The 27,478-nt window shown below is 45.9% G+C and overlaps 1 protein-coding gene across 1 annotated transcript in view; it reads left to right on the top strand.

Annotated features, from left to right (window-relative positions):
* The first annotated feature begins 18,622 nt into the window (after positions 1-18,622).
* The window catches only part of MGST2 (microsomal glutathione S-transferase 2), a 133,090-nt gene continuing 124,234 nt past the window's right edge, over positions 18,623-27,478 (top strand). Inside the window, exon 1 of the mRNA XM_069630896.1 lies at positions 18,623-18,805. The gene's annotated coding sequence lies outside the window, so the exon portion shown is untranslated. The remainder of the gene's footprint in view (positions 18,806-27,478) is intronic.

Below are 27,478 nucleotides of genomic sequence, written 5' to 3'. Positions count from 1 at the left end.
AACTTTGTAACCTAAGCTTTGCATATCCTTTACTGCTGCGCCCTCTTACCCTCAGGTCTGGTGCGCATTATAAGTGAATAAAACAAACAAACAAACAAACAAACCCTCCAGTTGTCCATGGTTAAGTCCTTTGGTTCTGGTGCCGAAGGCAGGTAGCTCTGAGTTGAGGTTCTGTGTGAATTACAGGGCTTGGAATGCTGTTGCCAAGACAGATGATCATCCCCTACCAAGAACAGATGAAGTGGTAGACAAGCTGGGTGCTTCCAAGTATATCAGCACTTTTCTTTTTATCATTTTGGTATTTTATTGAATATATATAACATATTCCAACAGCAACAATCACAATCCATTGTGACTAGTTCATGACAGGTCATTGCAAGTAATGAGTGTGACGGTCCCTCAATCAAGCGTGTTGTAAATCACCAGTCCCTAACAAAGTCCATACATATATATCTCCCACGCTGTCGCAGCTGCCCATCTGCCACCTTCCAAACCTTTCCCTCTCAGCCCAGCCAAAGCCAAACCAAATGAATGAATGAATGAATAAAAGAGGGGCTAGCAGGCAACACTTTACACTTCCATTATATCACCTACTTGCTCACTTATACCTGTGGGGTCAACCCCCGCTACTCCCTAAGGCTTTGCATGGTATGCTCCCTCTACCGACCGGTTCATTCCCTTTGTCCCTGACCTTTCCATCAGCTGCTTAGTCTCAAGGAAGGGAGCTGGAAACAACAACAAAGACCGGAAAAGAAAAACAGAAACCCACACCTCATAATGGACATTAGTTAATTCATTAACGCAATGAGTCCTCAGATCCGGCAGTACCTGGCTGCCCCCAGTCTTGCTTGTAGAGCTGTAGTAGTAGCTTTGGAGCTCAGTCCTCTCTATCCAGGCCTTCTGCCTCCCGGTATGAGTCTATTTTCCTTGTGATTCTTACCTGAATTCATAAACCAGTGTCAGAACTAACAACCACAACCCTTTAAATGGGGCAAACCATGACCAGTCACACAACAATGGTCAACAAAGGAGCAGGAAGTTGTCCCTCTCCCTTCACTTCCCTTCCCATGGCATTCAAACTCACATGCCCCACATGTCTGCAATCCGGTACCTCCTCTTCTCCAGCCCTTCTCCTAGGAGGGGCCCTCCTCCCTCTCCTTGTTCCTACCTCTTCCTTCCCGGTGTCCCATATAGAGCCTCTTGACCCACATCTCTGCCACTTCCCCTTCATTTCAGCATCAAATGCTTGTCACATGTATGCATAGATTATGCTGCCCTGTCCTGTTTCCTGTATATCAGCCTCTCATTGGTCGTCACTTTTATCATCTTTCTTTCCCACGCGACTACTCCCGGTATCTGCGTTCTGTCCTATTGTCTCAATATACTTTGCTTGGCTACCAATAGTGCCATACTCAGCCACTTCTATTCCTGAACAGTGAGGCCCTCCTCCCTTGACATATCTCCTAACACACCCAGCTCCAGGGCAAGTCGTGACCTTTTTCCCAACGTTTCCTGCATCAGGCCCTGTATATCTGTCCAGAATAATCTCATACGTGGGCAAGCCCATAACACATGTAAGATGTCAGCCTCCTGCGCAGCAAACCGCTGGCACTCAACTTGCTAGCTCAGCCCTGCCCTCTGCAACCGCTTGTGAGTCCAGTACCACCCCTGCAGAATCTTGAATTAATCTAGCTTAAACCGCACCTCCCAACTCTCCATAGCATTATTCTCCATATTGCTGTTAATCGCCTCTTCACTAATCTGCGTGCCTAGCACCCCATGCCATCTTTCCACTACTCCTTCTCTGGTCCGGTCGCTGCATAGGCAGTCCCTCATTCCTGCATATGGGGCCCGCACCAACTTTGTCTTCCCTGTCCTATGCTCTAGCATTGCGGCTACTCTGGAGCTGTCTAACACGCAAGGCAGGTCTTTTCACACTGCTGTTACGCTGTGCCGAAGCTGCATATATTGCCACTGTCTGCGCGGATCCATCTTGCATTTTGCCACCAATTCTGCATGGCTAAGGACTCGCTCCCCATCAAAAATGTCCAGAAGGCATCTTATTCCCTTCATTGCCCACTCAGCCCACACTATGCTTTGTCCTCCTATTCTAATGGCTTAGTTATTCCAGATTGGGCTTCCTGATGCCAGTGACCATATACCCTGAGCAGGGAGTGTGCACGCTCCCATGCCTTCACCATGGACGGGATGATCAGGTGCTCTAAGCCCTTAGCCACTCCTTTGTATATTATTGCCATCCCCTTCGCAGCACTTATGCTCTGTTCTATCTCGGCCCATGTTGGCATCTCCCCTGTCTCTTCCCTCAAGACTGCCACCTGAGAAATCTGCTGCAGCAAATAGTATAATTCCACATATAGTAGATTAAGCCGTCCTGCCATCAGAGGGGCATATAGTTTGTCCAATTTCATCGTCAATCTCATGCTCCCCCATACAAAATCCTTGATCCCTCTCAGTATCCTTTTCAAGAGTATGGACGAGACTTCCAGCGGCAGTATTGCAAATACGTAAATAAGCCAAGCCACCATCATTTTTGTAATCTGTACTTGTCCCCAGATGGACAGATTCAAGGACTTCCATTAGGCCATTTCCACCTCGATGCTATTCCACACCTTCTCAGTGTTATCTCTTACCATAGCCACCAGGCCCTTATCAAGACTAACCCCCAGATCTTTCATTCCCTTCCCTACCCAATGAAAGTTGTAACCTGCAACACTGGCTTTCCCTGTGTTTTTATTGAGCGGCATCACATTGCACTTCTCCCAGTTTATCTTGTATCCAGAGAAGGTGGAGAATGCTTCCACCACTTGCGTCAAGGCTGCCACAGAGGCCCCGGGGTTTGGCAGCGTTAGCATGATGTCATCTGCATATAGTAGGGCTTTTGTCTCCCCCACCGGCGTTTGTATCCCCACTATGCCCTTGTTGCTCCTTGTGGCCGAGGACAAAGGCTTCAGGGCTAAAGTAAACAACAGTGGTGATAGTGGGCAGCCTTGCCTTGCTCCCCTCGAGATCATAAAGGGTTCCGTGATGTGCCCCCTGCATTCACCCTCACACTGGGCTGAGAGTATAACAGTTTAACTTTCGGGATATATTCCTCGCGCAATCCAAAACGTTGCAGCGTCCTGAACACCCCCGAACTGCCTGCTCTTCCGTGCCAAATTTCATGCAGCAGCTGCCTCATATTATTCCTTGCCAGGCGGCCTGGCATGTACCCTACCTGCGTTTCACATACTAGCTTGGCGATGACCCTTCGAAGCCGCGTTGCTAACACTTTGGCCAATATCTTTATGTCAGTGTTTATCAACGATATTGGTCGATAGCTGCTGCAACAAGCTGGGTCATGCCCTGGTTTAGGCAACACGGTTATCAGTGCCCTTTTACATTCTGGAGCAAGTGCGCCATCTTCCACTGCCTCATTACAGAGCCGCGTCAGCCCTTTGGCAAGCCTAATACCTCCCACCTTATAAAACTCTGCTGGAAACCCATCCTCCGCCAGTGAGTTAGACACACTCATTTCATTTATAGCCGCTTCCACCTCCTCCACTGAAAATGTCACACTGCATTATGATGTGGGCCACTCTAGCCGACATCAAGAAATAATCATTCCGCGTCCTCGTCCCATGCACGCACAACGTAAACGTAAAGTCTCTGCCTAAGGGATTAAGCAAACTCCAGGGATAATAAAGCCCATAGTTTGCCATTAATTGCCACGGAAGTTCCCTGTCCTTCGCATTCCCATCCCTAGGATTAGCAGACTTGTCAAGAAAGGGATCAATTGGCAAATTCAATCCCCCCCCCCCAGCAGCACCGGGCTCCCTCCTGTCTCAGCTATCACTCTATGATGATCAGTAAAGAAGGCCTGCTTGTGCTTGTCCGCCGTGGGAGCATAGATTGAACCTATGCAGAGCCGTTGCTAGGGGGTGGAAGGAGGGGCTGAGGGGGCTATAGCCCCGGGTCTTTTGGTTGTAGCCCCGGGTAGAAGCTCAGAGATTACAACCAAAAGGCTATAACTAGCCCCGAATCCCGCAAGTCCTGTCATTAGCTTAGCCCCTGGTCTTTTCCAGACCTAGCAACACCCCTGAACCTATGACTATGCTATCATCCCCAATGTGTACCTTTATTGCAACAATCCTCCCACCCTCATCCTCTGTCATGATCTCTGCTTCCAAAAGGTCAGGGTTTTCCCAACTCCCTTGGAAGCAGATCCATAACCCAGGTTCCGAGTGCCAACCAGTCCCAATTGGGACCTTTTGGACCCAGTCCTGGCGCCAGTGGCACCAGGCTCATAAAAATGCCCAGTCCCAGCGCTGGAAGCGCCGGGCTCATAATGCTTGGGTGGACTTACCTGCAGCAGACCAAGCTGCTTACTTGCCTGCCAGTTGAGCCTCTGATCCTCTTCTGTTTGGAACTACTTTTCCTGTTGGGTGGGGCAGGAGCCACTCCCTAGATTCAGAACACTGGAACTCTTCTGGAAAGCAGGAACTCTTTTCTTACTTAGGCGTGGCTGTGGAAGGAGACACCTAAGCACTACAGGAGGCTATTTAAACCACACCCGATGGATGAATCTTGCTTTGCGTTATTCTGCATCCTCTGCAGCAGAACGCTCATCGTGTCTTCTGCATCTGATCCTGGGCCTAAGGGAAAAGGCTTACCATCCTGAATCCAGTCTTCAGCAACACCTATAAAGACAAGAAAGAACAGGTTAGCATTACGGTCTTCAGTGACAGCTCTTCACTTACCTGGTCCATCGGCTGTCACCAACGCCTCGCGCTGCATTCCGGCATCTGAAAGACAAAGGCTTACCTACTCTTCGTGCGCTCCGGAGGTCTTCACACTGCATTCCGGCATCTGAAAGACAAAACAAGGTGCGTTTAAAGACATTGGGGAACTTTAATACTCACGTGCCATTACTCCTTTCCACATCTAACCCAGTGGGTATTCCGGCACCCTGCAGCCGCTCCGAACTTGTACCTGCAAAATAAAAAGACAGTTAGAGCGCATCGTGAAGCAGGCAACAAGCACTTACTTACGTGCTTCCAGGCGCTTCTATTCATCACACGGGCTCCATCTTCAACTCACTTCAGCCCGTCATCCGCCATCGCCGGAACCCTGCAAAACAAGAAACATCATTACTAAAGACTTTAAAGACATTAGAATTACTCGAAACTTACCGTTCGTGCAGTAAACGACGGACAGCAGTCCTCTGAAGTCAAGAGGCCTGCTCCCCTTATCCAGTGAAGAAACTGGTTACATCACCCTGCCCCGAGGCAGATGGAGAGCACGGCGTTCACTTACCTAAGGTGAGAGCGTTAACCTTTGGGGTTCTACAGGAGAAGAGAAAGGGAAGAAGAGAGAGACATTCAATAACCCAGTTCCTTAATCCCATATTTTCTATCTGCAGACATCTTACCCTTCAAGTCAGACATACAGTGCACAGAGGTCCAGCCCAAAGAGCCAGCCGTGTGTTACACATCACCTTTGCAGATACGATATACGCCCAGTCAAGACCGGCGCCTCTACGGGAATCAGGTGAGCGTTACAGAACGCAAAGCCTACCACAAAACTCCCGTCCAGGCGCTATGGAAACCTCGGATACCGACCAGCTAGCCCAGTTACTTGGGGAACTAAGGGCAGAAGTGCATGCAGCCCGTCAGGAAACGAACGCTCTAAGAAGGGAACTGATTATTTCCAAGGAGCGAACAGATGATCTCGCTAGACAATTGCTACAGTCACAAGCCGGACAGACCCCGTTACCCGCATCTGGGGGAAATCTTCCTTCTACATCCTCTATGAATCCAGTGCAGATCAACCTACCTGGGAATGTACCTCTGGCTCCGCCCGAACGATTTTCTGGTGACCCAAAGAGGTTTGCAGTATTTATCAATCAGTGCCAGTTGCATTTCTTATGCCGGCCAGCAGCCTTTCCAACTGATCAAGCTAAAGTAGCTTTCGTGCTTTCGTACCTTAGTGGCAATGCGGCAGATTGGTCGATCCCTCTAGTAAATCAAGATGATCCGGTCCTCCATGATTTTCAAGCTTTTCAGCTCAGTATGGAAAAACTGTTCGCAAGACATTCACAGGGGCAGGCCTTGGACAATGAGCTTCTTTCGTTGCGACAAGGTAATCAAGACCTTTTGGCTTATATTGCGTCTTTCAACAGACTGATAGTGGAAACTCAATGGCCTGAGGACAAAAGGATTACGCTGTTTTATAGAGGTCTACGTGGAGAGCTCAAAGATGTGTTAGCCCAAGTAGTGAATCCCCCACAAGATTGTTCGGACTATATAGACTTAGTCGTTCAAATAGATCACAGACTGCAGAACAGGAAGGCCGATCGTTCCAAGTTTGATGCTCGAGTATTTTCCAAACCGCCAACTCCTTCCAAAGGAGTAGACTCCGGGGAACCCATGCAAATAGGGGGTCTGAAAGGTCCTCTAACATAAAAGGAGCGGGAAAGGAGAAAACAGTTGCAATTATGCCTCTATTGCGGAAACTCAGGGCACTTTCTTCGAGACTGTCCGGTGAAACCTGCCAAGACGGCAGTAGGAGCTGCAGTTACCAAAGTTACAAACTCTGAGCAGGGAAACGACCTCGCCCGACAAGAATAGAGGTCCTCTTGCCGAGCGTGAAAACCAGTTCCGTGACCTCGCATTTCGTGATACCTATGGTCCTCATTAGCCCTGATAATCCGGATCGATTACATGCAATTGAAGCTTACGTCGACAGCGGTGCCATCGGCAATTATGTGGATCATGAAATGGTTTTGAGGATGAATCTAACTCTTTGTCCCAAGGCTGTAAAGGACGTCATTACTATGGTGGATGGTACGGAGATAGCCTCCGGGCCAGTAACGCATACCACTCAAGAGGTGACGCTAGTAAGTCAAGATGGACACCATGAGAAGATCGTGTTTGATGTGATCAAGGCCCCTCAGTTTCAGATTATTCTAGGAATACCTTGGTTAGAGAAACACAATCCTCTGATCGATTGGCGAGCAAGAACGGTCCAGTTTCCAGAATGTGTCTCTACTTGTCACCCTCCACCTGGTGTTGCACTGGCAGCAATTTCTTCAGAGACTCCCCAGTTACCTCCCGAATACCTAGAATACCAAGATGTTTTCCGGAAGGATCAGGCTAACTCTCTACCTCCTCATAGGTCTTATGACTGCCAGATAGACCTGATACCTGGATCTACTCCTCCTTGTAGTAGAATTTATGCCCTCACCGAGCCTGAGAACCTTCACCTTCGACAATATCTGGATCAATACCTGGCAAATGGGTTTATTCGTCCTTCCAAGTCCCCTGCTTCTTCAGCTTTGTTCTTCGTTCCAAAAAAGGAAGGAGACCTTAGAACTTGTATAGATTATCGCTCCCTGAACCAGATCACCGTTAAGAATAGATATCCGTTACCTTTGATCCCTTAACTCCTGGACCAAGTCAGAAAAGCATGCATATATACAAAGCTGGATCTTAGAGGAGCTTACCACTTGGTACGAGTAAAAGAGGGCGATGAATGGAAGACGGCCTTCCGCACCAAGTATGGACTATTTGAATATCAGGTCATGCCCTTCGGACTTTGCAATGCCCCGGCCGCCTTTCAATATTTTATGAACGATGTCCTCAGAGAGCTCATAGATGTGTGTGTTGTTGTTTACATTGACGACATCCTCGTTTATTCTTCATCGGAATCTGAACATCGGAAACACGTGAAAATGGTCCTCGAAAGATTGCGTCAACACAAACTTTTCGCTAAGTTGGAAAAATGTGTTTTCAACGTGACTGAAGTTGAATTCTTGGGATTCATATTATCACCTGGCGGAGTGCGTATGGATTCAAAGAAGGTCGATGCAGTTCTCAAATGGCCATCACCATCCTCCGTAAAAGGTGTGCAAAGCATGTTAGGCTTCGCTAACTTTTACCGCAGGTTTATCCCCGAATTCTCTCGAATAGTCCAGCCCATCAGTGCCTTGTTAAAGAAAAACAAACGTTTTGAATGGTCTACCAAGGCGGAACAAGCTTTCCAGGATTTGAAGACTAAATTTATCTCTGCACCAATCTTAAAACACCCTCGCCCCGAACTCCCCTACATCGTGGAAACTGATGCTTCAAGCCTTGCCATGGGGGCAGTTCTATCACAAAAGGACCCGGTAACCAATCAGTTGCATCCCGTGGCATTTTGGTCCCGCAAATTCTCGCCTCCTGAAATCAATTACACGATTACTGAAAAGGAACTTCTGGCTATCAAATCTGCCTTTAAGGCTTGGCGGCATTATCTGCTGGGGGCCCGACCCACAGTTACTGTGATTACGGATCACCGAAACCTGCAATATTTGAAAACCGCAAAAGCCCAATCCTCTAGACAACTCCGTTGGGCATTATTCTTTGCCGAGTTTGACTTCATAATTACCTATCGACCTGGTACAAAGAACAGTAAAGCTGATGCCCTTTCTCGGATGGGAGTGGAAGAACACTTGATCAACCCTAAACCTGTACCAATCATTCCCGAACAATGAATTCTGGGTGTAATCGCCACAGAATCCATAGAGGAAGTTAAGGATAAGGCCAGGCAACTTGTAACTCCAGCAGACATACAGAATTGGCATCTGCAGGGAAAGGACTTTGCAGTAAAGGACAACTTATTGTATTTCCAAGAACGATTATACCTACCCAGCACAGATTTACAGAAAAAAGTAATCTCTTGTTATCACGATTCTTTAATGGAAGGACATCCCGGTATGGCCAAGACCTCAGAAAAGATCAAGCGCTACTTCTGGTGGCCGTCTTGGAAAAAAGATATCAGAGACTTTATAATGTCCTGTGGAGTATGCGCCCAAAACAAGAGTCAAAAGGAAAGACCAGCAGGCCTCTTACGCCCTATTGACATCCCACCTCGCCCTTGGCATACGCTTTCTATGGACTTCATCACCGATCTACCTCCATGCTCCGGATACAATACGATTCTAGTAATCGTGGACTTATTCTCCAAGATGGCGCATTTCATTCCGCTCAAAGGCTTGCCAACAGCAGCAACTCTGGCCCGAGAATTTCTCGAAAACATCGTCCGACTGCACGGTTTTCCTTCGGTTCTAATTTCGGATCGAGGTAGTCAATTTATTTCTCATTTTTGGCGAAGTTGCTGTCGGTCGGCTCAAATTGATGTGAGACTATCGACCAGTCACCACCCTCAGACCGACGGACAAACCGAGAGGACCAATCAAACTCTGGAACAGTATTTACGCTGCATGCTGCAACAAACTGAAAAAACTTGGAAAGACATCCTTTGGATAGCCGAATATGCCTACAATAACTCTGTCCATTCGGGAACTGGGAAAACCCCGTTTTTTCTTTTGTACGGCAGTCACCCTCGAACCTCGGAGTTGGATCCCCTCCAAGAGCTTGAAACACCAGCAGTAGACTACCTGCATTCTACAATCACCCAAGCCTTTAAGGAAGCTGTTTCTCACCTTCAAAGGGCTAAAGAACAATACAAGAAAGGAGCAGATCAACATCGGAAGGAAGCCCCTCAATATCAAGTAGGGGATCAAGTCTGGTTATCCACCAAATATCTACCTCTAAAAGGGCCACGCACATTCAACCCAAGATACCTTGGTCCCTATTCCATCACTACCATAGTAAACCCAGTAGCGGTCAAGTTGGACTTGCCCCCGCACATGAAGATACATCCGGTCTTCCACGTCTCTCTATTAAAACCCGTGCAACCTCAAACCCGACTAACTAAATCTCCAAAACCTATCCTAGTTGATGGAGAACTCGAGTTTGAAGTCAAAAGCATTCTGGACTCCAAGATCTCCAAATCTAAACTATTTTACCTAATTGACTGGAAAGGCTACGGCCCCCAAGAGAGATCCTGGGAACCTGCTGAATATGTCCACGCTCCTCGCCTAATCAAAAGATTTCACCGAACATTTCCTGACAAGCCAAAACCCCCGGAGAAGCCCGGTTTGGGAGGGGCCTTGAGGGGGGGTACTGTCATGATCTCTGCTTCCAAAAGGTCAGGGTTTTCCCAACTCCCTTGGAAGCAGATCCATAACCCAGGTTCCGAGTGCCAACCAGTCCCAATTGGGACCTTTTGGACCCAGTCCTGGCGCCAGTGGCACCAGGCTCATAAAAATGCCCAGTCCCAGCGCTGGAAGCGCCGGGCTCATAATGCTTGGGTGGACTTACCTGCAGCAGACCATGCTGCTTACTTGCCTGCCAGTTGAGCCTCTGATCCTCTTCTGTTTGGAACTACTTTTCCTGTTGGGTGGGGCAGGAGCCACTACCTAGATTCAGAACACTGGAACTCTTCTGGAAAGCAGGAACTCTTTTCTTACTTAGGCGTGGCTGTGGAAGGAGACACCTAAGCACTACAGGAGGCTATTTAAACCACACCCGATGGATGAATCTTGCTTTGCGTTATTCTGCATCCTCTGCAGCAGAACGCTCATCGTGTCTTCTGCATCTGATCCTGGGCCTAAGGGAAAAGGCTTACCATCCTGAATCCAGTCTTCAGCAACACCTATAAAGACAAGAAAGAACAGGTTAGCATTACGGTCTTCAGTGACAGCTCTTCACTTACCTGGTCCATCGGCTGTCACCAACGCCTCGCGCTGCATTCCGGCATCTGAAAGACAAAGGCTTACCTACTCTTCGTGCGCTCCGGAGGTCTTCACACTGCATTCCGGCATCTGAAAGACAAAACAAGGTGCGTTTAAAGACATTGGCGAACTTTAATACTCACGTGCCATTACTCCTTTCCACATCTAACCCAGTGGGTATTCCGGCACCCTGCAGCCGCTCCGAACTTGTACCTGCAAAATAAAAAGACAGTTAGAGCGCATCGTGAAGCAGGCAACAAGCACTTACTTACGTGCTTCCAGGCGCTTCTATTCATCACACGGGCTCCATCTTCAACTCACTTCAGCCCGTCATCCGCCATCGCCGGAACCCTGCAAAACAAGAAACATCATTACTAAAGACTTTAAAGACATTAGAATTACTCGAAACTTACCGTTCGTGCAGTAAACGAAGGACAGCAGTCCTCTGAAGTCAAGAGGCCTGCTCCCCTTATCCAGTGAAGAAACTGGTTACAGCACCCTGCCCCGAGGCAGATGGAGAGCACGGCGTTCACTTACCTAAGGTGAGAGCGTTAACCTTTGGGGTTCTACAGGAGAAGAGAAGGGGAAGAAGAGAGAGACATTCAATAACCCAGTTCCTTAATCCCATATTTTCTATCTGCAGACATCTTACCCTTCAAGTCAGACATACAGTGCACAGAGGTCCAGCCCAAAGAGCCAGCCGTGTGTTACACATCACCTTTGCAGATACGGTATACGCCCAGTCAAGACCGGCGCCTCTACGGGAATCAGGTGAGCGTTACATCCTCCCACGTTTTCATGGTCCTTACCTGAATCACTCTGTGGATAAGAATTGCCACTCCACACTTTTTTCCTTTTTCTAGGCTGCTGTGATATATCTTCTCCACCCACTCACTGCTTAGTTTGGCCGCTTCCAGCTTGCTATGGTGCGTCTCTTGCAATAATGCAATATCTTCGTTCTTTGTAGTTAAGTATTTGAGCACCTTTTTCCTCTTAATGTAGGCCCATCCCCACGCCACTTTTTTTATGCATCCCCTCCATGAACGACCGCCTCTAGTGTGCATAAGCGCTTTCCCCAGCCACAATCACTCTCGGATCATGCCCTCCGCCCTCCTTAACACCCCAGACTCTTGCCTAGTCTCTCCTGTACTGTATCTCACCCCTGCTCTGTGTTTCAATTGCAACCTGGACTGTTCTCTCAGTCTGTCAAGGTGTGGGGTGTCCTTTAGTGACTGCTTCTCACCCATCAACTTACGACAGACTCCTTGGCCTCTCTCCGGCCCTCCTTCTCCCCTCCTTCCCAACACTCCATCTAATTGACATGCTTCCTTCCCCCACACAGCAGTGCCTCCAGGCAATGCTGTATCCATCACCTGCACCTCCATCTCCTACAGGAAATCCCAGAGCTCAGACGGCGCCGTGAAGATCCTAGTCTTCTGATCTTTAGTCACGAGCATCTTGGCCGGCTCCAATAACCCATGTCTTAAGTCCCATCTCCTCATTGCTGGTCTCATATTTAGGAACCTCTTCAACATTTCTAGTGTCTCTTTAGAGAAGTCAGGCAATATATATATTCTTTGCCCCTCCCATAGTAATGGAGCTTTGTTGTTGACCGCCGACAGTATCTGGCGCACCTGTGCATAGCACAGAAAGCAGGAAATCATGGGCCTCGGTGCTTTAGGGCTGCTTCCGTTCCTCCTGCTCACCCTATGCGCTCTCAGTGTCTCCATTGTCCTGCCGGACTTCACTGACAAATGGGCTGGTATACAGGTCTCTAGGAAGCCTATGGGGGCTGCCCCTTCCACCACCTCCAGGAAACCAAAGAAATGAGGGTTGCAACGCCGACTCCTGTCCTCCAATGTGTTATTGACTGCCTTTAGCTGAGCCACTTGTTCCTGCAGGGCAAAGACCTGATCTGCCACTTCTTCAACTTTACCCTCTCGCTCCTCCACTTCGACCAGCCTGGCAGTGAACATGTTAATTTCCACCCTTAAACTCACTACATCTCCTTGTGTGTCCCTCACTCTTGCATCCATGCCCGCCACCACATCCCTCAACTTTGCAAATTGCTGCAGGAGAAGATCAAGCTTCAGCTCCCCCTGCGGGGTGCACTCTTTTCTGGTTGTTGAGCCTTCATTGAGCTGGCACGAGTCCTCTTTCACAACAGTCCAATGCCACCTGGATCTTCCTGTCTTGCGCACTGCTATCTCCTCTTGGGCCACCTCACCAAGCCGCCCTTTAATTCCGCTCTGCCCTGCTCACTCAACAGACCTGGGCTGTGATAACAAAAGAGTATTCCGAGGCCTCTGCTAAACCATCCCCAGCTATCCTCCTGTTGGTCTTTGTCAGCCGTGCCTATCATCAGCCATCTGCCACTCTTCTGCGCGCCTCCTTGCTTGTCCGGTTCACTCAGGTGCCATCCTACAGCGTCCTCTCCACCTTTTCTGTGCAGCCTGCTTTTTCACGCCTTCCTGCACCACCAGTGTTTAGACCGTCATGTGTTGTCCACATATTCCTTGTCAGCTGCTGCAGTGCACATCCCCCTAGATGCACGCTCCTTTACACACTCTCTTATTACATTGTATAATGATGGGCCCTTCTGCTTTGGGCCTGCCTTATGTCATCCTCCCAGCTCACCTCCCGGCCCACCAGTGCTTCCTGGGCTGTTCCAGTTACTGCTACTGTAGCATGCCTCTCCCTGCTGTCAGATCTTCAACAGTGGTGCACATTGTATTCCTCTTAGTTTTCCTGCAGGTGCCACTGGGCAGTCAGCACTATGTCAGACTCTTCTCACTGGATGCTTCCCCATTCATTCCTTGGAGCGTTACTACTCCTTTAATGCTCTATGACCCCCGGCAGTCTTCTTTCCTCTTCTCTGCTACCGTGTCTTGGCTCCTCCCCTCAAGTCTCTCCTATCTGCTTCGCTATGCTCTGCTCTATGCAGAGACTCCACCAGGCTACATCAGGCCGCGCCTAAGGGAGGAGGGGGTGCTCTTCTCACACACAGCACTGGTCCCCCACTACCTCCTGCGCTGCCCCAGCTCACTGTTGTTGCTCCTCTGCCGCTCCCTGCTAGGCCGCTCCAGATTGCTCACTGCACTGCTGTGCCACCACCCGTCTCCGTGGCTCACAGCGACATCGAGGAGTGACTTGCCGCCATTTTCGGAGCACAGAGCGCCGCCACCTCTCGCCACTCCATGGGATGCAGCCTCAACAGCCCGCCTCACAATGTCGAGCACACATCCCCAAGGACAACCTGCTTTCTGACGCCAGGTATTGTTGTCTAATTGAAAGGACACCCCTTGCAGCCGCTCATATTGTCAATATTTTTATATAGATTGGCAAGGGAGACAGGAGGTGCCTTATCAAGCAGCCATCTTTACGGGCAGTTGGTCACGTCCCCCTATCTCAGCACTTTTGATCTCAATGCAGGGTATTGGCAAATATTCCTGACAGAAGATGCCAAGGAGAAGACTGGATTCTCAACTCCAGAAGCGCTTTACCATTTCAGGGTGATGCCATTTGGATTAAAGAATGCACCTGCCACTTTCCACAAGTTGATCAACCATGTTCTGAATGGGTTGGATGAATTCTGCATTGCATATCTGGATGATACAGTAGTCTTCAGCCCCACTTGGGAGGAACATGTGAGACACCCAAGGACAGTATTGCAGGCCCTTCAGAAGGCTCACATGACCATGTAGGCCAGCAAGTGTCAAATTGGTCAGGGCTCAGTGGTCTATTTTGGGCAGTAGGCTGGTGAAGGTGGAATTCAGCCTCTTCCCAGTAAGGTACAAGCAGTACAAGACTGGTCTACCCTTACAACCCAAACCCAATTGAGGGCTTTCCTGAGCCTCAGTGGATATTACAGGAATTTCATTGCAGAGTATGGTACCATAGCTGCCCCCTGACTGCCCTCACTACTCCAAAGAACCCCAATAAGGTTACTTGGTCTGAGGAGTGTAAGAAGGCCTTCCACGTCTTAAAAGACTCCCTGTGCCAGCCCCTGTTCTCAGGGCCCCTGATTACCAGAAATCTTTTATTGTGCAGACAGATGCCTCTGACCTTGGGAGAGGTGCAGTTCTATCCCAGCTAGATGAGAAAGGTAGGGAACACCCTATTGGATTTATCAGTCGCCAGCTTAAGGACAAAGAGCTCAGGTGGTCTACTCTAGAAAAGTAATGTTGTTCTATTGTGTGGGTCCTTTGGAAGCTGAGGTCCTACCTATATGGGACCCACTTCACTGTGCAGACTAACCATAGGCCCTTAAAGTGTCTGATGAACATGAAGGGTGAGAATGCTAAGTTGCTCAGGTGGTCCATTAGCCTCCAAAGCTTTGACTTCACCATTAAGCATAGGCCAGATGTCCAATATAGCAATGCTGATGGGTTGTACCGACCTGAACATGAGACTCAGCCAGTGGTGGATTCGTTCCCCTGTCGTCAGTCTGGGCGAGTGTTAGGGCAAATTTCTCTTACTGCTAATTTACCTCTATGTTTGTGGACCCCCCCCAACATTTTGCTTTTGTTGCAGCATCCTGAGCTGACTTTTGATAATAGAGCACAGCCTTCAGCTGCATTCCACTGGGATTTCGCTCATCATTATGGGGGAAGGGAAACTGACAAGTCCTTCAGGCTGTCAGTACTGAGAAACTTTGTTTCTCTGAGTCTCTTGACTTTGCTGCCACGTTTGGCAACTGTATTTCATTGCGCAAAGCACATTACTGTACCGTGCAATGGGGTCCTTGCGTGTTCTAATGCTAGTCACCCACTAAGAATGTTTTGATAACTGCCAATGTGCCTATGAGTGGACTGGTGGCAACAGAAGCTTCTTCGTTTATTTTTATAACTTTTTACCATGCCATGCCGCGCTTACCGTCTTTGGCTCATGTCTGTGGCTAATGTCCGTCATGGCCGTTGCACGAGGTCTTTGGTCAACTCCTTTGGCCAGTTTGTCTGTTGGCCTTCTCCCTTGTCTTTGTGACTCAGGAATTCCTTATTTGGGCATGCAGTTCCCTGTGAAAGTCGCATCTTTCACTGGCTACTGCAGGTCACGTGTGTAGGTACCCAGGAAGTGGGTTGGGACTGTCTGATCCCAATCCACATTACTGTTGTCAGGATGTCTGGTGTGCATGAGAGCATGAGAGCCGCAGTGGTACCTGATTGCACCACTGATGACTTGAATGAGTGGGGCAGATCTCCTCATTGACCATCTGGGTGAGAGCACTCCCCGGACCTGTCAATATGAGTAGGGGTCCTGAATGTAGACCTGCAGATCAGCATCAGGTCCAAATCGACTTGTAGACAGAGTCAAGTATCCAGAAGAGCCAAGGAGACCCAAGGACTATCCAGATTCCCCTAGTATTTGCATATGTACAGTAAATGCTACATATCTCACTGGTGTGTCTTGAAAAAAACGTAAAACCACCGTCAACTTTAAATGTTGCTCACACTACCTTCATTACTTCTGGTACATCAAATCCATTCACCCTATCGCTATTCTGAAAAAACAAGGTTCACCCCAACCCTAGTTACTAAATCATTGATGGGCCACATAATCTAGGTCATACACAAGATGATTATGCTTCGATCATGCTTCAAGGTCCGATATTGCCCAAAAAGCTGGATAGGGTACACTCATTCCAATAATCAGGTAATCCCTACATAAAAGAGAGGGAAAAGAAGAAAAAAACACAGGCCTCTTGATCAAACATCTTATTGCAGTAAGATTTCTTATATATGACTATAGCCAAACTGCATCGTCTCCAACCATAGCATTCTCTTACCATTGGACTAAAATTGCCTTTGAGTCTCTCCAGCTAGGTGAGGGACTAGAAAGTCCCCCCTGGTCTCAGAATCCCTGTGCTCACCAATTTTAACTCTATGGTGTTACGTGGAGGAGGGTATCTATGAGAAAACGTATCATCACCATAACCACTTTCCTCTGCTCATCTTACTCCAAGCCATCACCCAGAAAACTGACTAATGGTTCTGTACTTACTTTAGGCTGCAAGAAAACGAGCAGCAAAGCTCCTGTCCTTCCTTCTGTTTGTGAACGCCATCTCAAAATGCCCGACGCCTTAAATATGCAAAAAACAGATCGCAGTGATGTCATCACGCAATTGCGTAATCACGTCAGTCCGAACATCAATCCTGTGCTGGGCCAAAAACGTTTTTCCCCTAAAATATCAGCACCTTAAAAGCACCCATCCTGATAATGTCAATTATTTTTTAAAAAGCGATCCAGTTCCACGAGGATAAGGGGATTAGGGGGGTTTACTCTAAAACACACTGTGCCTCATTACGAGGTTGGAGGTAGCCTTTCCGGTTGCGGCACTCACAAATGTGCAATTACCGGGCTACTCCAGCCCAGCCGGACCCGGTAATTGACCTTTCATGGGTGCCAAGCCCGGTACATCCCCATTCCCATTTGAGCCTCATAAGGCTCAATGGGAATGGGGAGGGTGGTAGCACCGGTACCATTAATAACGGTACCGGTGCTACCATCATGTTCTGCTCACGGGTGCCAGTACGGCCACCAGGTCAGATCTGGTGGCTGCAAGGACACCCGCGAGAAGAACTCCTAGTATGGCGGTACGGTAGCAATGGTGCCGGTAGCGATACCGGCGCCATTGTTGCCTTACCGCCATACTTGTAATGAGGCCCACTGTGTGAGAGAGTGTGTACTCAGACGTGGGTCCCTTGCTCGCTGCACCATATGGAACCAAGCTGTGCCTCACTGTGGAGGGCCAACAAGGCCGAAACATGTCTGGGGTTGCTTGTGTTTCCGTGCAGAGTGGACCTGGCCTATCAGTTCGGGCTGGGCTGCTACCATTGGTGGCAGTACCTGACTGATTTTCATATGGCTGGGCCCCTTTTGCAATGGCGCAGACAGGCTAAAACCCGGTGGTGTGGGATTCTAGAACTGCAAGCTCAGGAGATGGCAGCATAGGAGCTGTGCTCCTGTGCCCTGCTTGATACCTATATACTCCTCTGAAAATATGTCAGACCCAATTGTAGCAGAGTCTTCTCAGCCAGCAAAGCGTCAGAAGGGGGAAGAGGAGGATGTGGAGGCGAGAGATGATAAACTATTGGACCTTCTTACTAAGGTTACTATGGACATCTCAGAAATAAAAGCCAGGATGATTAAGGCAGAAGAAAGGTTCTCAAAGCTCACATGTAAAGTTTCTGAGATTGAAGACCACCTGACAGCTACAGATGAAAAGACTTTAAAACTACATGACAGAATAAATGAATTGGAAATACAAAATGGAAAGCTGTTGGAGAAGCTGTCAGAGCAAGAACGTTTCTCAAGGAGAAATAATATCCGCGTGGCTGGTTTTCCGGAAGATGTTGAGCATGGGAATGCTATGCAGTTTCTGGAGAAAGCTTTAACCTCAATACTGAAATTGGACTCCTCTGTCTCCTTGGAAATGGAAAGGGCACAAAGGTCCTTCGGCAGGAAGCCAGCAATGGGTCAAAGACCAAGTCATTTTGTGGTGAAGTTCCTCAGATACCCCACCAGAGAACTGATTTTGAAAAAGTCACATCAGTTGGGTGACTTAGCTTGGGGGGGAATAAGATTATGATATTTAGTGATCTTAGTAAGGATGTGTTGGACAAAAGAAGGCTTTTTAAAGTGGCAAAGGAGAAAGCGAGGAACTGGAAACTGCAGTATTATATGGTTTACCCCGCAATTGTAAGGGTGATAGTGGATGGCCAGACTCATTCCTTTACAGACCATATCAATGCTGAAGCTTTTTTGACACAATTGGAGTCTTCAAGTATGGAAATTACTCCATCTGAGCTTCAGAAAGGTGCCATGAAAAAGAAAGGATAATTTGTTTTCTACATTTCAATGTCTTTGACTTTCATCTTTTCTTGTTTATTTATTTTGGTTTATAAAAATATTTGGGTTTGACTTTTACGTTGTATCAAATGGATTTGGTAAACGATCTTAGAATGTTCTGCTGGTTCAAACATATACGAGGGAGTGATGTGGAGCAGTATGGATTGAGTAAAGGGCCTAGTCACTTGAATATTAGATCACGTGGTTTACGCACGCAAGGCCTTGCATTCAGGAAGTGAATGACAGTCTACGCACATAGATCAGTCTGGGCAAGGAAGATAATACGGAATTATTATATTTTGAAGAAAGAGGCTTGAAGGACAATCGGATGTTTTCTGGCAAGTGAGTACTGAAACAAATCTCCTCAATGTTTAAATTCGTCTCCCCGCAGGTTTTCTTTGCAAGGCACGCTCCGAAACAAAAACAAACAAACAGAAAGCCGACACCGGAGTTCGATATTTACGATTCTTGTCATCATGAAACCCGTTGTTAGTTAATATTGTTCATTCTCTTTCACCTTCTGCCATCTAGTGGATTTTGTGGGAGAAACACGTCAGAAAAACTGCTCGCTCTCCCCGTTTTCCAAACAGTGCATTTAATATCATTCTCTGCTGTGTTACCCAACTAGTTCTAATGGCTGCATTTCGGATTTAGGGAGCGCATTCGAAAAGCCGCCTGTGAGTAAAAGAAAGAAAGGGCCGTCTTGACATTCCTGTGATGGATCATTTGTGTACCCTTGCATCACAATAATTCAAACATTGCGATGAATGGGGAACAAACCCTCAGACGAACAGGGTTTTAAAATGAATATGTTTTAACTCTATTCTGTTTCACAGTGTGTTGCTGGAAGTGGTGACTGCAATACAACGCTCGTATGGAACCCAGTGCTTCGACAGAACAAAGTATGGTCTTGTTTTTAAAGGGAATCATTCAGAGGAGACGCCTTTCAAAAGTGCCTTTGTGCCTGAGCCCTACATATGTCTCAGTCAGCCTGTAGTGTTGTACTTATCTATTTGCACTGGATGCACACAGTGTTGCTGATGGTAGAACACAGCTATGTCATATGGAATGTGATGGGACCTGAAGGTTCCAAGAGCTACAGTTGGGAACACAGGATGGGAGAACCTTACTGAAAGGATGTCATCTGTTTAGCTCCCTGCCCCTTTCTATATAACTAGCCCTGTAACTCTGTAACTACAAATAAACTTACTCCTTTTATATACACAAGTCTCCTGTGCCTTACCTGAATCCAGATGTCTTCTTACCATCTCATATACTACACAGCCTCACACTGTAAAAGGGTCTGATATGTGGCTATAATGCACTGCTTTTACATTCGTCTTACAGCTGGATTGCTGGTTGACCTCCCTGTTGTGATTGAGTCATACAGAAGGCATGGTTTCCTATTATGATGCAGGAACGTTTCATTTAGGCACACTTTTAGCATTGGTGATCGGCTACTGGATAAGAGTTATGTATAATTGCTGATGCTATACCTCTGTGCACACTGAGCCGATGATTGTGCATCACTGTTCATTAAATAACATCGGACTGCAAATGCTTGGAGCATACATTCGATTTCATACATCCGAATTTCATTTGGCTATGGTGGGGAAAACAGAATGTTACCTAGCCCATGGAGGGGCAGCTGCTGTGTGTGTTAACTCTTCTTACCCTCCTGTACTTTCAACGACACTTGGATGGAGGTGGACTGTATACAGATTTTCCATGTGGCACTTTAAAGGCTTTCATTATTGTTTGTGACGGATTACGTCATTGATGGAAGGCAAATGGTTGAGGCATGCGCAGGGAAGTGCTATGGAACTGCCAAGGCCTAAAGCGCAACTCTGTCTGTATGTGCAGCTCTGAAGAGTTAGATGTTACAACTGCAGATCTTACTGTGGACATTTTGGACTAACTTTGGACTAACTTCAAATTTTATTACGAGGGTTTGCAAGATGTTGGTGTGTGTCACTCGCAATGTACATTGATGGCTCTTAATGAACCGAAGACAGTCCATGTGAGATGAGTTTGGCTGTTGATAAACTTGAAGATTTCTGCTTGCTTTTATGTTACGTGATGTTATATTGTATGCGAAATGGGGGGTTGTTCAGGTGGCTTTGTTCTTGTGGGCTTTTTATCCTGACTAGTATTTTTGGTTTGATACTATTGATGAAAGAGAATCTGCTGGTTTTTATGGTACTAATATGGATTTTTTTAGTGAGGGGCAGGAGACTTAGTTAGCTTTGGATGTAGAATGAGGATGGCTGGCTATAGGATTGGATTATTTCCTTATTGTGCTGGTGAATTTTGAATTTTGAACAAATTCTATAATTGATGGCTAAGTGGTCGGGTCTGTGTGTTAGTGGAGGAAAAAAGAATAGTTCTAATTGGTTGGGTTTGAGGATTACCTGGGTGGGAGTTAGTTATACTACTTGATTAAGGCCGGAAGAGGGTATATGTGATATGCATGTGATTTGGGTCAAAGTATTATTAGGAAATTGTTGATGGGATTCGTTGTGAGTTCTGTTAGATGTTTTATGGATAGGGTTTTGTTCCTTTTTCTCTTCATTGCTGTATCTCAGTGTAATGATTGAATGATTGTATATAAGTTGGGCATAGGTTCTGGGGGTTGTGGTCTAGTGATGGTTTTTTCTCTATGGCCTTTGTTAGTTTGTCTGGATTCCAGACAGTTTACAAGATGATTTGGTTGTTGTTTTCTGTTCTGTGTGTGTGTTTGTGTGTCTGTTGGGTGAGGGGTCATTTTCTCTACTCTGCGCCACCTTACCAGTGTTATGAAGAAGGCTTTGCTTCGTATGATTGTATCATTGTGCGTTTGCAATTTCTGTTTATATGAACTATTGAATTGCTGATGTTGGGGACATTAACTTTTGTTACATGGAATGTTAAGGGGATGAATTGTCCAAAGAAGGGGAAAAATATAATGACAAAGTTGAGGAGAGAAAAAGCAAATGTAATCTTTCTACAGGAAACTCATTTGACCGAACTACCTGGAAACTTTTATGGGGTTCAAAGTATATGAAAGTCCTGTTGAATTGTTATTCAAGCAGGTCAACGGGAGTGGGTTTGTTAATCCGAAAAACCTTGGGTATGAGAGTTGAGAATGTTGTTATGGATGATGAAAGACGATTTATTTTGGTGGATGTAGTATATGAAGGGAACCTTTTGACGTTGGGTTCAGTATATAGCCCTTGTACTAATGGTATTCATTTTTTTAGAACGTTAAAGGATTGTTTGAAAACAATGAGGGGCAATAAAATAGTTTTGGGCGGTGACTTTAATTGTGTTTTGGATGCTTCTTTGGATAGGTTGTCAAAATGCAGGTTCTCGGGTTCAGTGTTGAGTGGTGTCTTTGGCGATTTCCTTGAACCATTTGATTTGGTGGATAGTTGAAGGTTACTACATCCTGCAGACAAGAAGTTTTTGTTCTATTCTCCAGCTCATGACTCTTACACAAGATTGGATTATTTGTTGGTGTCAGATGTGATGGTTGATGATATTGTGAGTGTAGACATGGGAGAATAGAAACGGTGTCTATCGGATCATGCATTGGTAAAGTTGATACTTGACCGGGGAATAGTTAAATTGGGTATGGATAAGTAGAGATTGAAAACTTTCATTCTAAAAGATGAGAAAGTTTGTGATGAAATAAGTAGTTTTATCGATCATTTCTTTATGGATAATATGGGTTCTGCGAATAATCTAGTGGTATGGGATGCTTTCAAAGCTACTGTTCGGGGAGTGCTGATTAATTGGACATCTAGGAAAAGAAGAGAGGGGTAAAAACAGATCAGTGATCTCAAATTGAAATTGGAGTCTATACAACAAAAGTATACACTGTCTGGTAATAATAAGGATAGGTTAGAAATGGATGAGGCTAGGGGTGAATTGAAAGAGACTTTGAATGAACAAATTGAGAAAGGCATGTATTGTATGAGGCAGAGGTTTTGGGAGGAAGGGGATAAGAGTGGTTTTTTATTGGCTAATAAACTGAAGAGTTTAACTGAGAGGGCGTTTGTTCATAAGATTTTAGATGACGCTGGGAATAAAAAGGTTAAGCGTAGGGATATTTGTAATTGCTTTCAGGCTTTTTATGAATCCTTGTATTCAGATAACTCGCAATATGATGAAATGGTGCTGAGTGAATTTTTTTCAAAAATAGAAATGCCCATTCTGTCTGTGTCTGTAGAAGGAAGAGAGGCTCTTGATGCTCCAATTGGTGAAAATGAGGTAATTGGGGCTATTTGTCAACTTAAAATGGGTAAGTCTCCTGGTCTAGATGGGTTACCGATTGAGTTTCATAAAACCTTTAGGTCGGCCTTGGTTTCAAGGTTGTGTGTGCTTTATCATCAATTTCTTTCAGAAGGGTCGGTTTTATGGAGAATAGGTATGGATATGATAATATTAGAACCTTATTGAATATAATTGGCTTATCAAATACAGTAGTGGATGAGATTTTGATTGTTTTTTTATGCTGAAAAAGCATTTGACTGTGTTAATTGGTCTTTTTTAAATTACACATTAATTAAAATGGGGTTTGGCCCGCATTTTCTGAACATGATAGGTGCCTCACAATATAATATCTCAGCTAGAATCTGGGTAAACAAGGTGATGTCCAAGTCTTTTAAATTGTTTAGGGGAACTAGACAAGGTTGTCCACATTCTCCCTTTTTGTTTAATTTAGCACTAGAGCCACTGTTGTTGTATATTTAGGCAAGTGAGGGGTATTTGTTGATGGAAATTAAAGGATGGTGAGATAAAAGTGCTAGCATACGCTGATGATCTAACGGTGGTGTTATCGAATCCGATTGAATGAGGGTCACTGCTTCAGAGTATGTTACAAGCGGTGGGATGGTTGTCAGGTTATAAAGTTAATTGGGGAAAGACTGTGGTTTTACCTTTGAAGATGGGCCCGATTAGTAGAGCATTATTCGATTGGGATTGTCAGTGGGCGGAAGTGTCAGTAAAATATTTGGGTGTGCATCTGGTTAGGGATATACGAAGGATAGTGGACTTTAATGTAGATCAATTAAAATAATCTTTATTGAAAGATATACGTAGGTGGAATAGATTGACTTTGGGTCTGTGGGCTAAAATAAAGGCAGTCAAAATGGGGTTACTTCTGAAAGTATTGTATTACATACAATCTCTTCCTCTAAAGTTTACTAAAAAGGTGTTGAGATGTATTGATAAGATTTTTATGCATTTTATATGGGGTGTGGGAAAACAACCAAAGATCCTAAGGTATATTTTGGTGCATAGTGTTAGTGATGGAGGTTTTGCCTACCAATTATTGGAGAATTATTACAAGGGGTTTCTTATAAAGAAAGCTTCTCATTATTTTAGAGATGATGGGTGTCCTGATCCATATTGGCTTTGGATGGAAAAAGAGAAGTTGAACCCACTTCCTATTGATTGTTTATATTCATGTGGGAAGCTTCCGAAACCTAGGATGAGAATGGAGGCATTGGAGGCTACAAAAATTGCTTTAGTTTTGTTTATTCAGGGTTGTGGTTAAGCATTGTTTTTTTACAATAATGTTTCCATTTGGTCAAATCCGGGTTTGCAGATTGAGAATAAAATGTTATACTGGAGGAGTTGGGCTGATAAAGGAATCCTGAAAATTGTGGATGTGTGTAGAGGTGATAGGATGGTGGCTTTTGAAGATCTAGTATGCCAGTATGGATTGGGTAATAATGAGATTAATAGGTATTTGTCCCTGAGGCAATTATTATCAGAAAGGTATCTAATGCTCTGTAAACCGTTCGGTGATTGTCCGCAAGTATGTGTGTTGTATGGTGCTGCAACGAATGTCGTCTCTACGTTTACTAAATTGATGCCTATTCACGAATGTATGCGGGTTGCTTGGCAGACTTTACGTATGAAGTGGATAACGGAGTTGGGTCAGGATTTGTCGGGAAAGGAATGGATAGAGTCTGGAGGGTAATGGTGAGAGATAAAGATGGATTTGAATTTGAGATATACTCATCAAAGAATGTCGGGACGCATTTATTGGACCACAGTGAGAATGCAGGAGAGGGGTTTGATGGATTCAGATTTGTGTTGGGGTTGTACTCGTTCAAAGAGAACTTATTTACACATGTTGTGGGAATGTGAACAGGTGCTTACTTCTTGGAAAGATATTCTTGATCGGGTAGATTTGGTGTCGGGTATTTCATTGCCTCTGACTTTTCTATCTGCGGTTTTCCACTTGAACTGTGGTGGTACTGATTGGGTTAATAGGGCATTGATGATGGCAGTTAAACATATTATGAAAGTATGGAAGTCATGGAAAAAGCGACATGTTGAGGGTTGGTTGGTGGATCTGCGCTTGTTGTCAAGATATGAAAAATCTTGTGCTAGTCGGTTGCATCGGGAGACTGAATATTGTGAGAATTGGGATTCTTTTAATGATTTATTTGGGTAAGGTGCAGAGAATTTGGATTGGATTATTGTGGGTTGGGGTGGGAGGTAGATGTTGTAGTGTTTTTGTTTTTTTGTGGTTGTGTTTGTGGTTTGTGAAGTTTTGTATTGGAATTGGGACATGGGTGGGGTTTTTGGAATAGGATGGTTTCTAATTGGATTATTCATTTTTGTATATTTGAGATGTTCCTTCAAATTGTTCATGCTTTATGACCTTCACCGTTGTTTTATTGTTATGTTAATTTAAAATTAAATAAAGATGATTTAAAAAAACAGTGGTGTGGAAGGTTGCCCAGAGCAATGCCAGTGGTTCAGATTTATTCCAAACCTTCCACCCATCACTTTTTTGGTTGAAGGTACAGTCTGCCTTACATCTTCCACCAGTGAAGGAAGAGCAGGACCTCCAAAGAGGAGGGAAGCAAGATCCCTGCCCAAAGCATCTGTCAGGTACGAGAGGGAGATACTGAATCCAGAGGACCCTCTAGCCACTCGAGAACCGGTACCCAGCCAGCACACAACGTGCCCTGCTAGGCTTTGCAGCAATCTTCCTAGGTAGGTAGTGCCAGAAGGTCTCTGAACCCAAAACCACTGCAACATACTGCCTCAGCCTTGGGCCATCCCAGGGATGATGCAAGCCCATTGAAGAGGCTGGGAGAAGTGCCTCAATGAGCATCTACCGACGTCTGCCCAAGTGTGCATCCCCTTACCTTCTTTGAAACTGTCTGTCCTATGCATTCCTTTACAGGGTGGGTTGTATTTCGAAGTGTTGCTAGAACTGTCTGTTGTGATATAAATAAAGTAGATATTTTTGATACAATCTTGACTGGACAGTCCCTTTCATTATTGGGTAATAATTGTATTGTCGCTGTGTTGCAACTAAGCAACGATCCACGACCGTGCAGAGATAAGCCTGCTGTTCCATCCACGTTATCAATATTGGAGAAGGAGGTTTATAATGTTAGGTTTATTCCAATCTGTTTGGATCTCTTCTGGTGCACTAGAGGTGTGGGGCTAATTGGTGGTTTAGAAACCGATATCCACCCCAAGACCACTGGTGTCCTGGAAGTTGATTTGTCACACATATTGAGTTGCATTGTTTTGTATACATTATGTAAAGTGTATAATTTTGTGACTGTTTTAGATGCCGATCCATTCTTTGTATTGCAGATTGTATGTGAATTACTTTGTAAAAGTGGATATTAACCTTTATTATAGGAGTCATGAATTGAGTGTTCACTTTGCCCTTTTGGATATGAAATAGAAAATATTGCAAACATTTTATAATGTCTATTAACCCCTGTTCGTATCCCAAGGAACCTGGTTTTGGAGGAATCTGTTGAGAACCTGCATACATCAGTGGATGGAGGAGCATGGCTATCTGAACATTAAAGGGATGGTCTAGTAAAAATTTTTATTTAAAAAATAGATAGGCCACATAAAGAAAAAAATACTAGCATTCTCCGTTTTAAAACTTCCTATGTAAAATTTTGAGCTATTCAAGCTCATAATTCGCAAAAGCAAGCGCAGGGGCGCAGCCATTTTGTAAAATGGAGGCCCTCCTGTGCTGGCTTTTGCTTTTGCGGCACTAATGAAGGAAAAGCCATCCAGCTGTAGTAAACAAAGGCTACCGCTGGGTGGTTTTCCCTTCATTAGTGCTGTAGGCGGAGGACGGGGACCGGAGACCAGAGCAGGAAAGCTGCAGCTGAATCTCAGTAAGTGCTATTTATTTTTTTTAAAAAAAATAAGCACTAGCTGTGTTTTTTTTTCTAAGTTTTCCAGGCTGGAGGAGCCCGGAAAACTTAGAAATAAAACCGCAGCTTTAAAAACGTATTTATGTTTGCGGTCGCTTTTGGAGCGACCGCAAACATAAATACAACGTTATTGTGTTGGAAAACGCTGCGGTTTTTCTTTCCAAGTTTCTCAGGCTCCTCTGGCTCGGAGGAGCCTGAGAAACTTGGAAAGAAAAACCGCAGCGTTTTCCAACACAACCGCGTGTGTTTCTGCCTGCTGTGGCTATCACTTTGGGTCTCCGGTGCTCCCAGCGGAGCACCGGAGACCCAAAGTGAAAGCCACAGCAGGCAGAAACACACACGGTTATGTTTACATGCCGCGTAGTGTTTCTACCTGCAGCTGATTTCCCATTTGGGGCTCTCGGGCTCCCCGTGGGGAGCCCAAGAGACCCAAATGGGAAATGCTAAATGCTGCGATGTCTGCCTAAATCTGCTTTCCCATTTGGGGCTCTCCCCCAAATGGGAAAGCAGATTCAGGCAGAAACAATGCGGTTGTTTTCCGCAATGCCGCGTTGTTTCTGCCTGAATCTGGTTTTCCATTTGGGGCTCTCGGGCTCTCGGGCCGTGGGGAGCCCGAGAGCCCCAAATGGGAAAGCAGATTCAGGCAGAAACAACGCGGTTGTTTTCCGCAAATCCGCGTTGTTTCTGCCTGAATCTGCTTTTTCATTTGGGGCTCTCGGGCTCCCCCTGGGGAGCCCGAGAACCCCAAATGGAAAAGCAGATTCAGGCAGAAACAACGCGGTTGTTTTCCGCAATGCCGCGTTGTTTCTGCCTGAATCTG

This window comes from Ambystoma mexicanum, chromosome 6q, assembly GCF_040938575.1.
Source record: "Ambystoma mexicanum isolate Mex_15411 chromosome 6q, UKY_AmexF1_1, whole genome shotgun sequence".
NCBI classification, from domain to species: Eukaryota; Metazoa; Chordata; class Amphibia; order Caudata; family Ambystomatidae; genus Ambystoma; species Ambystoma mexicanum.
Note: the sequence above shows the minus strand (reverse complement) of the source record. Positions and strands in the feature narration are given on the sequence as shown.